Genomic DNA, 16,368 nt, shown 5'->3' on the forward strand with positions numbered 1-16,368 from the left:
GTTCTGTGTCCTGAATGCCCTTCCTGCCTCCATATCCTTAACCAAAAGCACTAGTTGAGGTCTTATAGAATGTCTGCCTCACATGGATATAAAGCACAGAACATAGCATCTCGTTAGATAATCTACTTCACAATGAAGGAGCAGTGTGAGTGCATCCATGGGATCATGGGATCCACTGGTAGAATATAACATTGTGGCATCCAGAAGAGGTAGACCTGATAAAGAACTAGAACGACACCACTGAAGCTGCAACTCAGAGACACCCCTCTGAAGGAAGCCATCCTTTAGGATGCAGTCTGATGTATTACATCAGAGACTTTCATATGGTGATGTAGCCACTAAGGACAACTATATGGGCCAACCAGTAAATGGGTGGAAGCAGAAATGGCTCTATAACCATTACTCACAGCAAGCCACTCAGGGGTTTATGCCTCTTCCCCCATAGTTTACATCACTGAAAGCCCTGGTACCCAGAAGGATGTACTCTTCCCAGGGGATAGAGCAAGTGCTCCAGTGGACTACAATCTATGGCTGTTGCCAAAGCCTTCAGAGTCTTGGTGTCTAGGGACCAGCAACTAAGAAGAGTCATCATCATGACAAGGGAACTGGACTTGATAACAAGGAGATGTGAATGCCCTTATGTAAATAGAAAGAGGTAAGAATAAGTATGGAACACATATAATTCCCATGGGCGCTCCTGGTACACCTTAACTCCATTCGATTATGATAAGACTTCTGTAGCAATCCTGATGAGAAGACATGATTTCTAAGGATTCAGACACTTTGATAATGAAAGTTTGGGTTGCAGGACCATGTAAGTCACCAAGACCTGCCAAGGAGATAGCTGAGGGTTAGGGTGAGAGGGACTTGGGATTGATAATAGAGGAGGAATAAATGAATACCAGCTGGGGCCCTGCAACCAACTTCAGCATAGAGGAGAGTAGTTTTTCCGACAAGCCTCTCCTTTCAGTTTCTCCCCTTAGAAAGAGAGGCTCATGGGAACCATCAGGAAGTCACTCCCCAAACTTGTGGAGTAAATTAGATCTATATCAAAGGGTGAATGGTGGCAGCCATGAAAATATGCAATTCAAACCTTCTGCTGTTGGTAGCATGCTTGACTGACATCCAGGGTACTGGCCCCTTGGATTCACCGTCATGTGCTAAGATCATGTTTCTTGTAGGCTAAGGCCATATTTCTCACATCACATAGACTATGTACTGTGGCGGTTCTAATGCAGTGCTGTTCTTGCAAGGCACGGACTCCCCTGCTGGGAAACTTTGGCTCCAGGATTACCATTACCTGGGCTGAACCTTCCTTGGAATTGCACTGCAATTTCTATTCAATTCCCTTTCCTTTCCTCTTCTTCCATATGTGTTAGACATCATCGCAGTCTGCAGTCTCTCCTTTTTTTTTTAAATCTAATTTCTCTTTAACTTTCACCTATGTTCTCCCCCATAAATTCTTTGCTAGTCATATCCCGTTTTGGCACCTGTTTTTGGGGCAATCTAAAACTAACACAGTCTGGAATGGACTGGACACATGAGACATTCTGTTATGTTAGCAATAGTTGAGTAAGGTAGATGCCATCATCACCATCATGTCAATGAGGAAACTATTGCACCAGAGGTCAGCATGCTTGTCCAGGATAAAAGCTAGAAAGCCGTGGAGTGAGGTCTATCTGAATCTAACACCAATTCACCTTCTGCTACACCTAGGAGTGATTCTTGACTTTCAGATTCCAGTTCAATTGTTACCTAATCCTTTGGAATCTAATCACTTTCCATTGAAATAATTTTCAACTTGGCCCAAGCTCCAAAATTCCTTTTGCTTTCTACCCTCAATTCACAATGGCTTCTTCCGTTTTTATTAAATGCATAGTAGTTCATTCTGAAATAGATTCAGAGAAAATCTCTTTCCCATCTTTTACTAGTTAATTTCTCTTTGTAAGTTAGATCTCATCAAATACTTTTCTCCAGCAAAGTCTCCTGTGGCCTCCATTAAGCTACTTTCAATATTGTGAGGTCATTTGATTAATTAAAACCCTTCCCCAACTCATATGAGACAGAGATGACTAATTTCTACACACTTTTGATTTGACAGCATCCTATGCAATATCTACTACAATAGATACTAACATACTGTTGAAAGACTAAAGAAAAGACTAAATGAATACACTGTCCTTTTTAGCACTTGGTTTTTAGAACATGTCTTGCATTTGTTTCAAAATCCATTTTAATTGAAAAAGATGACTAGAAATGATTGATGTAAGTTTTGTGCTTTACCTGTCATACTAATAAATTTCAGTCACCATGTAGTAACTACTAAAGCATAAGAGTCAAAAAACTGAGAATTCAGCAAATGGGGGTTGCTACAAATGGCAACACTATTAAATTTTGTCAAACCAGAAAATTATCAATTAGGATGATTTTGAAAACATGATATCAATTTCTTACTTTTTTCCCTTTTTTTCTTATATCACATAAACCCAATTGTAGAAAATGAGAAATATTTGATTTGTCAACTTAGATGAATAAAATTAATGATATTCACCATTATTCAGTGTCCCTCTGCTTTCATGTTCAGAGAGGTTTCAACTTCCCTAAACTTTTGCATTTGGATGTAGCCATCTATCAAGTTATGGCCATGAAATGTGACTGTGAGTGAGTCATACTTAACTCTCCTGTTCTCACTTCCCCTTTTGTATAAGCCCTTGAAGTAGGTATTGAGACATCAGAGCATTTTTGCCAAGATCCATGAGTGTGTAGTGCAGAACTCTGAGTAACATAGCAAGAAGAAGAAGAACATATTTGTTATTTGAAGCTACTGATATTTGGATATTATTCTTCCACACATTAAACATACCCTATCCTGATTCTTAAGCTATGTTTAGGTGTATTCCTGGAAAAGTTTAGAACTTGCATGTAGGAGGGAATATATCTGAATATGTATTTTTAAATTCTTAGCTAACTGAAAGAAGGCAAGAAACTATATACATGTAGCAATAGCTGAGCACAAAATCTTCACAGTTACTTGGCTTAGATGGGACATTTCACAACTATGTGTATGACTGATGTCTATTTTACATTTAATGATCACAAAGTCATGAACTGTGGTAACTAAGAAAGATTTTTTAAAAGTTTACTACACAATTGGGTTTTCTTTTAGCCCTTTTTAAGAGTGGATATTATGAAAGTTACCTAGAAAGTGATTAATGTAAAATGTCCCAGAACAAAGATGATCTCTGAACTAGAAAACAAAAATATCATTTATTAATATTTATGTTTCTACAATATGGAATATTAATATTTTATGTTTGTTCAATATACATTATCTACTAGAAGTGGACCGGGAATATTTCAGGAGTATGAAGATATTTCGTTCACTTTTTTTTGTGTGTATGTGTTTTTTTAACATTAACGTATCTAATGATATTTTCCAGATGGAAAAGTTACTATGCTTTGCGTATGCCATTCTTTTAAGGTATGGTTTCAGTGTTGATTCTTGCACATGAAGAAAACTAAATGTTATAAGAAATTTTAGAATATAACTAAATTTTAGATTCTAGAGTATAACTAAAATATATATTATCATATGTACAGTGTACCATGATAAAAGCATCATTAAAAACCTCTACACCTCAACTGCTCTTGAGTTCAAAGAATAGAAGGAAGAAAATCTATTTCTCTATTTTTCTTACTTTGTTGGGTAAGGTATATAGGGAGTGCCACGTTCCAGTAATTGATAAGCAGACATTCTCCAAAGGTGAGTATGAAAAACTCATATAAAATGTTATTCCTTTTGCTGTGTAAACCCTCCATCTCACAACTCTTAAAGAAAGGAAATATTTCTGGTCATTTTGGTTATTCTAGAGAAAATAACACATTTCTTATCCATAAAACTGTACAACTAATGAAGTGTTTTTGAGTTAGCTACCTAGTCACATAGAACATCCAGCTCATTAATAAAAAACTGAATTAACCATAATTTATTATGTATAATCACCATCTAAAAAAAGTCTTAACACCACAGTTCTTAAGTTATTTGTTTCACCAAAATCCAATTTATATAGGAACATTCTGTATTATGTGCTCAATTTTCATGGAAAACTAAAATCTAAGAAATAAAGATTATATTTTTAAAACCAGCTTAATAGTTTATGAGGGCATGTACAATAAAATTACATTTACTTTTTATTTATTAAGTCACCATCCCACTTAAATGATGAAGAAATAGAAAATCTGAATATAGCCCAGTTTGAAAAATACATATGCACCCTTGTTTATCACAGCACTATTTACAATAGCCAAGACATGGAAGCAACCTAAGTGTCCATCAGTAGATGAACGAATAAAGAAGATGTGGTACATATACACAATGGAATATTACTCAGCCATAAGAAAAAAACAGATCCTACCATTTGCCACAACATAGATGGAGCTAGAGGGTATTATGCTCTGTGACTTATTTTAATATCGGCAATTTGTACCTTTTTATTTTCTTCACCCATTTCATCCGTCCTCTCACCGCTCTCTACTATGGCAACCATCAATTTTTCCTCTGTATTTATGTCTATTTCTGTTTTGTTATTTATGTCTATTTCTGTTTTGTTTGTTCATTTAAAAAATTTTTAGATTCCACATATAAATGAAATCATATGGTAAGTCTTTTTCTAACTATTTCACTTAACATAATATATAAAGAAATGAAAATAGAGGCATTTCAAATAACTTCCCTAAGATCACACAGCTAATGGCAGAGCCACTACCAATTAAATAACTTGGACAATGTACTTACTTTATCAAAATATCCAAGAATTGTTTAAGCTTCAAATAATATTATATATTATAATTTACCAGAAGACAGTTGTTTTTCAGTGTTATTTGAGAAAATAAACCTGTCAATAAGATCCACCAAGAGGTAAGTTTAAAACTGTTCTATAGTAATTATTTAACCTGTTATTTTAGTGATTCTCTTAATAAAATGGTGTGGTCCACACCATCTCACGGGTATTGACAGAGTAAGAAAAATTACTTTTGACAGATTAAAAAAAAATAAGAAAGGAAAACTCTAAGGTACAGGGAGGTTAAATCCTTTCCTTTCTCATAATTCTTCCAAGATAGGAAGGAAGCACAACCTTTGCCATCAACGTCTGTGTTGTGGCAGTTCTGCTTTTCCTACGTACCACCTAGATTGGCCTTATGCTCTGTGTGCTCTCTTGTTTCCTTATCTGAGCAATATCATGTTTAATTTCCTTAGAGAATTAAGGTTTCTGAATTTGCTCTAAGAAGGCTTCAGGTGGGCGAAGAGCAGGAATTTAAGAGCATAAGAAGCTTACTTTTATCTTTCATCACTCAAAACTCTGTGTAATTTGGGAATAACAGATGGATAAAATTGTTAGCCTCAAACTCAAGGATGAATACAATTTTTCCTTTCTCTTCAGAAACAAAGCTCAATAGAACAACTTGGCTTTTCTATTATCCACTACAGGTGAGGATCCCTTCCTTTTTAGTCTTGTACTTTGCCAGTGTAACCACCACCTAGTGTCAACAAAGAAAATGTACTCACGTAGCCGTGCTGACCAACGGCATTAAAGTCAGCAATTTCCTTTAAAATAGGCAGTGAAACCTTGAAATCAGCGTCAGTTTTATCATGAAATAATTTTGCAAACTCTATATTATCTTCACAATTCTGTTCTAGATGATAAATTTGATTACTTGCAAGCTACACCAAACTTCTTAAGATCGCTAAGATTTATTTTGTAATTGAATAATCATCTTTAAAGTAAATTTTAAAATATTTAATTTTTATATTAAAAATTTACAGTTTTTTAGATATTAATTTTTAAATGTGTAATATAAAGTAGTAACTGCTTCTTTTTGGTTTTGTGAGACTTTGAAGTTTATGCACTGTTTGGGGTGCTGTTTAACATCTTTTTTTATTGAAATATCATTGATATACACTTTTATATTGGTTTCAAGTATACAACACAGTGGTTCAACAGTTACCCATATTATTAAATCCTCATCCCCACTAGTGTGGTTACTATCTGTCAACAGAGGCAGGTCTTACAGAATCATTAGCTATATTCTTCATGCTGTACTACCAACCCTGTGACCAATATATGATTGAGACTATTTTGGCCTTTTTATCTCCCTCCGCTTGGCACCCACCCACTCCAACCCCTCCCCAATGATAACCACCAATTCCTAGTGTCTGCAAGTCTACTACTATTTGGTTCATTTAGTTCTGTTTTGTTTTTATAGTCCAAAGATGAGTGAAATCTTATGGTATTTGTCTTCTTCTGCCTGGCTTACTTCACTTAGCTTAATACCCTCCAGGTCCATTCATATTGCTGCAAATGGCAGGATTTCTTTCTTTTTTATGCTTGAATAGTATTCCATTGTGTATATGTACTACCTCTTTTTTATCCATTCATCTATTGATGGATCCTTTAGTTGCTTCCATATCTTGGCTATTGTAAATAATGCAGTGATAAACATAGGGGTATATATGTATCTTTGAATCAGGGATTTTGTTTTCTTCAGGTAAATTTTTAGAAGTGGAATGACTGAGTTGTATGGTATTTCTATTTTTAGTTTTTTATGGAACCTCCATACTACTTTCCACAGTAGCTGCACCAATTTACATTCCCACCAACAGTGTAGCAGGGTTCCCTTTTCTCTACATCCTCACCAAACTTGTTATTTCTTGTCTTTTGGATAGTGGCCATTCTAACTGGTGTGAAGTAATATATCTCATTGTGGTTTTGATTTGCATTTCCCTGATGATTAGCAATGTGGAACATCCTTTCATGTGCCTGTTGGCCATCTGTATTTCTTCTTAAGAAAAATGTCTGTTCACTTCCTCTGCCCATTTTATAAACAGGTTACTTGATGATTGGTGTTAAAACTCATGATTTATTTATATATTCTGAATGTTAACCCCTTATCAGATAAATTGTTTATGAATGTATTCTCCCATAATGTAAGTTGCCTTTTTGTTCTGCTGATGATATTCTTTGCTTTGCAGAAGCTGTTTAGTTAGATGTAGTCCCACTTACTCATTTTTTATTTTGTTTCACTTGCTCAAAGAGATGTGTCCAGGAAAAAATTGCTCATGCTCAAGAGATTTTTGCCTATGTTTTCTTCTAAGAATTTTATGGTTTCATGTCTTATATTCAGGTATTTGATCCATTTCAGTTACTTTTGTGTGTGGAGCTAGACAATAATCAGTTTCATTCTCCTGCATGTAGCTTTCCAGTTTTCCCAACACCAGTTACCAAAGAGGTTATCTTTCCCCCTTTGTAAATTTATGGCTCCTTTATTATATCTTAATTGACCATATATACATGGGTTTATATCTGGGCTCTCTATTCTGTTCCATTGGTCTATGAGTCTGTTCTTGTGCCAGTACCATACTGTTTTGATTATTGTAACTTTGTAGTATAGTTTGAAGTTAGGGAACATAATACCTCCAGCTTTGTTCTTCATTCTCAGGATAGCTTTGGCTATGTGGAGTCTTTTGCAGTTCCATGTAAATTTTAGGATTATTTGTTCAAGTTCACTGAAAAATGCCATTGGTATCTTTAAGGTGATGGAAATGAATCTATAAATTGCTTTTGGCAGTATGGCCATTCAATAATATTAATATGTCCTATTCATGAGCAAGTGATAGACTTCCACTTATTTGTGTCTTCTTAATTTTTCTCCTGAGTGTCTCCATTGTATATTTCATTTCAGTTACTGTATTCTTCAGCTCTGAGTAGCTTTTTTTTCAAGTCTTCTACCTCTTTGTTGAAGTCCACCCTGAAACCTTTAATACTTTTCCACAGATCAAGTGAGTATATTTATGACTGTTACTTTGAAATCTTTATCAACAAGATTAATAATCTCTGTTTCATTTAGCCCTCTTCCTGGTGTCTTATCCTATAGCTTTTTTTGGAACATATTCCTCTGACTCCTCATTTTGTTTCTTCCCTTGTATTAGAATTAACACAACTTCTTAAATCAAAATCAGGTACAGCACACTGGAAGGATCCCCAGCAAATAAAGCTCATGAAGCATAAGTTAAATAAGCTTCTTGGTAAATCAACCTTCGCTGACATACATTAAATGATTTTTTAATAGGCTTTATGGAAAATGCTTTCCATGTACTATTTCATTTTTTTCCTTAATAATGTCCATGTGAGATAGACACTTTTATTAACCTCATTTGACAAATAGGGACACTGAGGTAGAGAAAAATTAAGAAATTCTTAATAAATGGTGGGGTCAGAATAAAATCTAACTGCCTGTTCCTAGATTCCTTAAACAATTTTAAAAAATTTAAATGATGATAAACAAAAACAGAATAGATCTTTACTATTTTGTCCAACACCTTTGTTTTATACAAAGAATTATAATATCAGAGAATTTAAGTGACTTACCCAAGGTTACATGAAAAGGCTATTTCTCAGAATATTAAAACTGAAAATTTTTTTTTTTTTTAAATAATTATTTTTTATTGAAGGGTAGTTGACACACAGTATTACATTACATGAGTTTCAAGTGTACAACACAGTGGTAGAACATTTATATACATAATTCTAGGTTCCAGCTATCACCCTACCAGGCTGTTACAATATCTTGACTATATTCCTTATGCTATACATTACATCCTGGTTACTAATTTATTGTACCATTGGAAGTCTGTCCTTCTTTTTTTTTTTTTTTTTTTTTTTTTATTTTTATTTTTATTTTTATTTTATTTTTTTTTTGTGAGGGCATCTCTCATATTTATTGATCAAATGGTTGTTAACGACAATAAAATTCTGTATAGGGGAGTCAATGCTCAATGCACAATCATTATTCCACCCCAAGCCTAATTTTTGTCAGTCTCCAATCTTCTGAGGCATAACAAACAAGTTTTTACATGTAGAACAAATTCTTACATAATGAATAAGTTACATAGTGAACAGTACAAGGGCAGTCATCACAGAAACTTTCGGTTTTGCTCATGCATTATGAACTATAAACAGTCAGTTCAAATATGAATACTCATTTGGTTTTTATACTTGATTTATATGTGGATACCACATTTCTCTCTTTATTATTATTATTTTTAATAAAATGCTGAAGTGGTAGGTAGATACAAGATAAAGGTAGAAAACATAGTTTAGTGTTGTAAGAGAGCACATGTAGATGATCAGGTGTGTGCCTGTAGACTATGTGTTAATCCAAGCTAGACCAGGGCAATAAAACATCCACGTATGCAGAAGATTTCTCTCAGAACGGGGGAGTGAGGTTCTAAGCCTCACCTCTGTTGATCCCCAATTTCTCACCTGATGGCCCCCCTGCGTCTGTGCCTGTCTTAGGTTGTTCCTCCCTTGAGGAATCTTACCCGTCTCTGGCTAACCAGTCATCTTCCGGGGCCATACAGGGAAATGTGAAGTTGGTAAGTGAGAGAGAAGCCTTATTGTTTGAAAAAGTTAGCTTTTTACTTCTTTGCATATTTATGCCCTGTGGCTTCTATGTCCAGCATTTGTCTTAAGGTATCTTTACCACTTGGAAGAATTATGATACTCGGTAAATTTGATATGAGGCACGAATTCTATTTAAGGGTTGTAATTAGGAAGGAAGAAGAAAAGCTATAGAAGTAGCAGGTGGAAGAAAACATGGGAAGATTGATTATTTCTTTGATATATCTTCTTGTAGAGTAACTTCAGCATGTATAGGTTTTAAGCTACTACTTAAATTGCACACACACATTAACATAATAGGAGTATAGTTACATAACCAAAGCATATCTGTAATTACCAGCCATCTGCAGTGAAACAAAGAAAACCAGTTAGGCAACTTAGGCATTTGTGAAAACTTATCTATGATATGGTGGATATTGTCCAACTGAACTTGAACAGTCTGAGAGAAATCAGACAAATTAAAACAACCCATTCCTGGGGACTGTTCACATGCCATATGTTCTTTTAACAGTAAATAGTTTGTAGTTGTAAGACTTTGGAGCGCTACAATTTGCACTTCTCCAAATTCTTGGTTGAGTTCCAACAGTATAGATCCGGTCCAATTTTGTTGTTTTACTGTATGCACAGGCCAGCTTAGATATCTCCTTCCTCATTCCCATGGCAAGTCCAGGAACTGGTGGGATGAGTGCATCTACAGCTGTAGCAGTGCGTGGATCTTTGTTGGGGTTTTTTGATGATCATCTTCTGGCATGAGTCTTCCAGAGAGTGCAGATGTTGGAAGTTCTTTTTCATATCGTATCTTAGTTCATTTTCGGGGTAGCCCAATTAGGCTTTGATCCTCTGTATAAACACAAAAAGACCCTTTGCCTACACTTTTATATGCCCTTTATACCCTTGTGTAGAACTCGTTGGAGGTTACCACACAGGAACTGCCCTTTTTTTTTTTTTTTTTTTGCTATCACTAATCTACACTTACATGACGAATATTATGTTTACTAGGCTCTCCCCTATACCAGGTCTCCCCTATAAACCCCTTTACAGTCACTGTCCATCAGCATAGCAAAATGTTGTAGAATCACTACTTGCCTTCTCTGTGTTGTACAGCCCTCCCTTTTCTCCTACCCCCCCATGCATGTTAATCTTAATACCCCCCTACTTCTCCCCCCCTTATCCCTCCCTACCCACCCATCCTCCCCAGTCCCTTTCCCTTTGGTACCTGTTAGTCCAATCTTGAGTTCTGTGATTCTGCTGCTGTTTTGTTCCTTCAGTTTTTCCTTTGTTCTTATATTCCACAGATAAGTGAAATCATTTGGTATTTCTCTTTCTCTGCTTGGCTTGTTTCACTGAGCATAATACACTCCAGCTCCATCCATGTTGCTGCAAATGATTGGATTTGCCCTTTTCTTATGGCTGAGTAGTATTCCATTGTGTATATGTACCACATCTTCTTTATCCATTCATCTATTGATGGACATTTAGGTTGCTTCCAATTCTTGGCTATTGTAAATAGTGCTGCAATAAACATAGGGGTGCATCTGTCTTTCTCAAACTTGATTGCTGCATTCTTAGGGTAAATTCCTAGGAGTGGAATTCCTGGGTCAAATGGTAAGTCTGTTTTGAGCATTTTGATGTACCTCCATACTGCTTTCCACAATGGTTGAACTAACTTACACTCCCACCAGCAGTGTAGGAGGGTTCCCCTTTCTCCACAGCCTCACCAACATTTGTTGTTGTTTGTCTTTTGGATGGCAGCCATCCTTACTGGTGTGAGGTGATACCTCATTGTAGTTTTAATTTGCATTTCTCTGATAATTAGCGATGTGGAGCATCTTTTCATGTGTCTGTTGGCCATCTGTATTTCTTTTTTGGAGAACTGTCTGTTCAGTTCCTCTGCCCATTTTTTAATTGGGTTATTTGTTTTTTGTTTGTTGAGGCGTGAGAGCTCCTTATATATTCTGGACGTCAAGCCTTTATCGGATGTGTCATTTTCAAATATATTCTCCCATACTGTAGGGATCCTTCTTGTTCTATTGATGGTGTCTTTTGCTGTACAGAAGCTTTTCAGCTTAATATAGTCCCACTTACTCATTTTTGCTGTTGTTTTCCTTGCCCGGGGAGATATGTTCAAGAAGAGGTCACTCATGTTTATGTCTAAGAGGTTTTTGCCTATGTTTTCTTCCAAGAGTTTAATGGTTTCATGGCTTACATTCAGGTCTTTGATCCATTTTGAGTTTACTTTTGTATATGGGGTTAGACAATGGTCCAGTTTCATTCTCCTACATGTAGCTGTCCAGTTTTGCCAGCACCACCTGTTGAAGAGACTGTCATTTCGCCATTGTATGTCCATGGCTCCTTTATCAAATATTAATTGACCATATATGTCTGGGTTAATGTCTGGATTCTCTAGTCTGTTCCATTGGTCTGTGGCTCTGCTCTTGTGCCAGTACCAAATTGTCTTGATTACTATGGCTTTATAGTAGAGCTTGAAGTTGGGGAGTGAGATCCCCCCTACTTTATTCTTCTTTCTCAGGATTGCTTTGGCTATTCGGGGTCTTTGGTGGTTCCATATGAATTTTTGAATTATTTTTTCCAGTTCATTGAAGAATGTTGCTGGTAGTTTCATAGGGATTGCATCAAATCTGTATATTGCTTTGGGCAGGATGGCCATTTTGATGATATTAATTCTTCCTAGCCACGAGCATGGGATGAGTTTCCATCTGTTAGTGTCCCCTTTAATTTCTCTTAAGAGTGACTTGTAGTTTTCAGAGTATAAGTCTTTCACTTCTTTGGTTAGGTTTATTCCTAGGTATTTTATTTTTTTTGATGCAATTGTGAATGGAGTTGTTTTCCTGATTTCTCTTTCTGTTGGTTCATTGTTAGTATATAGGAAAGCCACAGATTTCTGTGTGTTGATTTTGTATCCTGCAACTTTGCTGTATTCCGATATCAGTTCTAGTAGTTTTGGGGTGGAGTCTTTAGGGTTTTTTATATACAGTATCATGTCATCTGCAAATAGTGACAGTTTAACTTCTTCTTTACCAATCTGGATTCCTTGTATTTCTTTATTTTGTCTGATTGCCGTGGCTAGGACCTCCAGTACTATGTTAAATAACAGTGGAGAGAGTGGGCATCCCTGTCTAGTTCCCGATCTCAGAGGAAATGCTTTCAGCTTCTCGCTGTTCAATATAATGTTGGCTGTGGGTTTATCATAGATGGCCTTTATTATGTTGAGGTACTTGCCCTCTATTCCCATTTTGCAGAGAGTTTTTAACATGAATGGATGTTGAACTTTGTCAAATGCTTTTTCAGCATCTATGGAGATGATCATGTGGTTTTTGTCTTTCTTTTTGTTGATGTGGTGGATGATGTTGATGGACTTTCGAATGTTGTACCATCCTTGCATCCCTGGAATGAATCCCACTTGGTCATGGTGTATGATCCTTTTGATGTATTTTTGAATTCTTTTTGCTAATATTTTGTTGAGTATTTTTGCATCTACGTTCATCAGGGATATTGGTCTGTAGTTTTCTTTTTTGGTGGGGTCTTAGCCTGGTTTTGGTATTAGGGTGATGTTAGCTTCATAGAATGAGTTTGGGAGTATCCCCTCCTCCTCTATTTTTTGGAAAACTTTAAAGAGAATTGGTATTATGTCTTCCCTGTATGTCTGATAAAATTCCGAGGTAAATCCATCTGGCCCGGGGGTTTTGTTCTTTGGTAGTTTTTTGATTACCTCTTCAATTTCGTTGCTGGTAATTGGTCTGTTTAGATTTTCTGTTTCTTCCTGGGTCAATCTTGGAAGGTTATATTTTTCTAGGAAGTTGTCCATTTCTCCTAGGTTTCCCAGCTTGTTAGCATATAGGTTTTCATAGTATTCTCCAATAATTCTTTGCATTTCCGTGGGGTCCGTCTTGATTTTTCCTTTCTCGTTTCTGATACTGTTGATTTGTGTTGACTCTCTTTTCTTCTTAATAAGTCTGGCTAGAGGCTTATCTATTTTGTTTATTTTCTCGAAGAACCAGCTCTTGGTTTCATTGATTTTTGCTATTGTTTTATTCTTCTCAATTTTATTTATTTCTTCTCTGATCTTTATTATGTCCCTCCTTCTGCTGACCTTAGGCCTCATCTGTTCTTCTTTATCCAATTTTGATAATTGTGACATTAGACCATTCATTTGGGATTGCTCTTCCTTTTTTAAATATGCTTGGATTGCTATATACTTTCCTCTTAAGACTGCTTTTGCTGTGTCCCACAGAAGTTGGGGCTTAGTGTTGTTGTTGTCATTTGTTTCCATATATTGCTGGATCTCCATTTTGATTTGGTCATTGATCCATTGATTATTTAGGAGCGTGTTGTTAAGCCTCCATGTGTTTGTGAGCCTCTTTGCTTTCTTTGTACAGTTTATTTCTAGTTTTATGCCTTTGTGGTCTGAAAAGTTGGTTGGTAGGATTTCAATCTTTTGGAATTTTCTGAGGCTCTTTTTGTGGCCTAGTATGTGGTCTTTTCTGGAGAATGTTCCATGAGCACTTGAGAAGAATGTATATCCCGCTGCTTTTGGATGTAGAGTTCTATAGATGTCTATTAGGTCCATCTGCTCTACTGTGTTGTTCAGTGCTTCCGTGTACTTACTTATTTTCTGCCCAGTGGATCTATCCTTTGGGGTGAGTGGTGTGTTGAAGTCTCCTAGAATGAATGCATTGCAGTCTATATCCCCCTTTAGTTCTGTTAGTATTTGTTTCACATATGCTGGTCCTCCTGTGTTGGGTGCATATATATTTAGAATGGTTATATCCTCTTGTTTGACTGAGCCCTTTATCATTATGTAGTGTCCTTCTTTATCTCTTGTTACTTTCTTTGTTTTGAAGTCTATTTTGTCTGATATTAGTACTGCAACCCCTGCTTTCTTCTCACTGTTGTTTGCTTGAAATATGTTTTTCCATCCCTTGACTTTTAGTCTGTACATGTCTTTGTGTTTGAGGTGAGTTTCTTGTAAGCAGCATATAGATGGGTCTTGCTTTTTTATCCATTCTGTTACTCTGTGTCTTTTGATTGGTGCATTCAACCCATTAACATTTAGGGTGACTATTGAAAGATATGTACTTATTGCCATTGCAAGCTTTAAATTCGTGGTTACCAAAGGTTCAAGGTTAGCCTCTTTAGTATCTTACTGCCTAACTTAGCTCGCTTATTGAGCTGTTATATACACTGTCTGGAGATTCTTTTCTTCTCTCCCTTCTTGTTCCTCCTCCTCGATTCTTCATATGTTGGGTGTTTTGTGCTGTGCTCCTTCTAGGAGTGCTCCCATCTAGAGCAGTCCATGTAAGATGTTCTGTAGAGGTGGTTTGTGGAAAGCAAATTCCCTCAGCTTTTGTTTGTCTGGGAATTGTTTAATCCCACCGTCATATTTGAATGATAGTCGTGCTGGATACAGTATCCTTGGTTCAAGGCCCTTCTGTTTCATTGTATTAAATATATCATGCCATTCTCTTCTGGCCTGTAGGGTTTCTGTTGAGAAATCTGACGTTAGCCTGATGGGTTTCCCTTTATAGGTGACCTTTTTCTCTCTAGCTGCCTTTAACACTCTTTCCTTGTCCTTGATCTTTGCCATTTTAATTATTATGTGTCTTGGTGTTGCCCTTCTTGCATCCTTTCTGTTGGGGGTTCTGTGTATTTCCGTGGTCTGTTTGATTACTTCCTCCCCCAGTGTGGGGAAGTTTTCAGCAATTATTTCTTCTAAGATACTTTCCATCTCTTTTCCTCTCTCTTCTTCTTCTGGGACCCCTATAATATGGATATTGTTCCTTTTAGATTGGTCACACAGTTCTCTTACTATTGTTTCATTCCTGGAGATCCTTTTGTCTCTCTCTCTGTCAGCTTCTATGCGTTCCTGTTCTCTGATTTCAATTCCATCAATGGCCTCTTGCATTCTATCCATTCTGCTTATAAACCCTTCCAGAGTTTGTTTCATTTCTGCGATCTCCTTTCTGGCATCTGTGATCTCCCTCCGGACTTCATCCCATTTCTCTTGCGTATTTCTCTGCATCTCTGTCAGCATGTTTATGATTCTTATTTTGAATTCTTTGTCAGGAAGACTGGTTAGGTCTGTCTCCTTCTCTGGTGTTGTCTCTGTGATCTTTGTCTGCCTGTAGCTTTGCCTTTTCATGGTGATAGGAATAGTCTGCAGAACTGGGACGAGTGACGGCTGGAAGGACTTCCTTTCTTGTTGGTTTGTGGCCCTCCTCTCCTGGTAGAACAGCGGCCTCTAGTGGCTTGTGCTGCGGAGCTGCGCGCAGACAGGGTTTCTGCTTCCTGCCCGGCTGCTATGGAGTTAATCTCCGCTGTTGCTGTGGGCGTGGCCTGGCTCGGGCAGCTACTCCAAAATGGTGGAGTCGCGTTGGAGCAGGAGCTGCTGGGAGGCTATTTATCTCCGTAAGGGGCCTCCCTGCTCCCTGCAGCCCAGGGGTTAGGGTGCCCAGAGATCCCGGATTCCCTACCTCTGGATTAAGTGACCCACCCTGCCCCTTTAAGACTTCCAAAAAGCACCCGCCAAAACAAAAGAACGACCACAAAAAGAAACAAGAAAAAAAATTTTTTTAATTAAAAAAAAAAAAATTTTTAATTAAAAAAAAAAGGTGGTCGTTCGTTTTTCTTTATTCTCCGGTGCCAGCCTCAGGCCTCTGCTCACCGGTCTTTCTGCCCTGTTTCCCTAGTATTGGGGTCCCTGTCCCTTTAAGACTTCCAAAAAGCGCTCGCCAAAACAAAGCAGCAAAAAAGCAAAAAAAAAAAAAATGGTCGCGCGCTTTTCTTATGTCCTCTGTCGCCCAGCCTCCAGTGCCTGCTCACTGTTCTTGCTGCCCTGTTTTCCCAGTATCGAGGGCCCTGCGCTCTGGCCCAGATGGCTGGGGCTGGGTGT

The sequence above is a fragment of the Manis pentadactyla genome, chromosome 5 (genome assembly GCF_030020395.1).
Source record: "Manis pentadactyla isolate mManPen7 chromosome 5, mManPen7.hap1, whole genome shotgun sequence".
Classification (NCBI taxonomy): Eukaryota; Metazoa; Chordata; class Mammalia; order Pholidota; family Manidae; genus Manis; species Manis pentadactyla.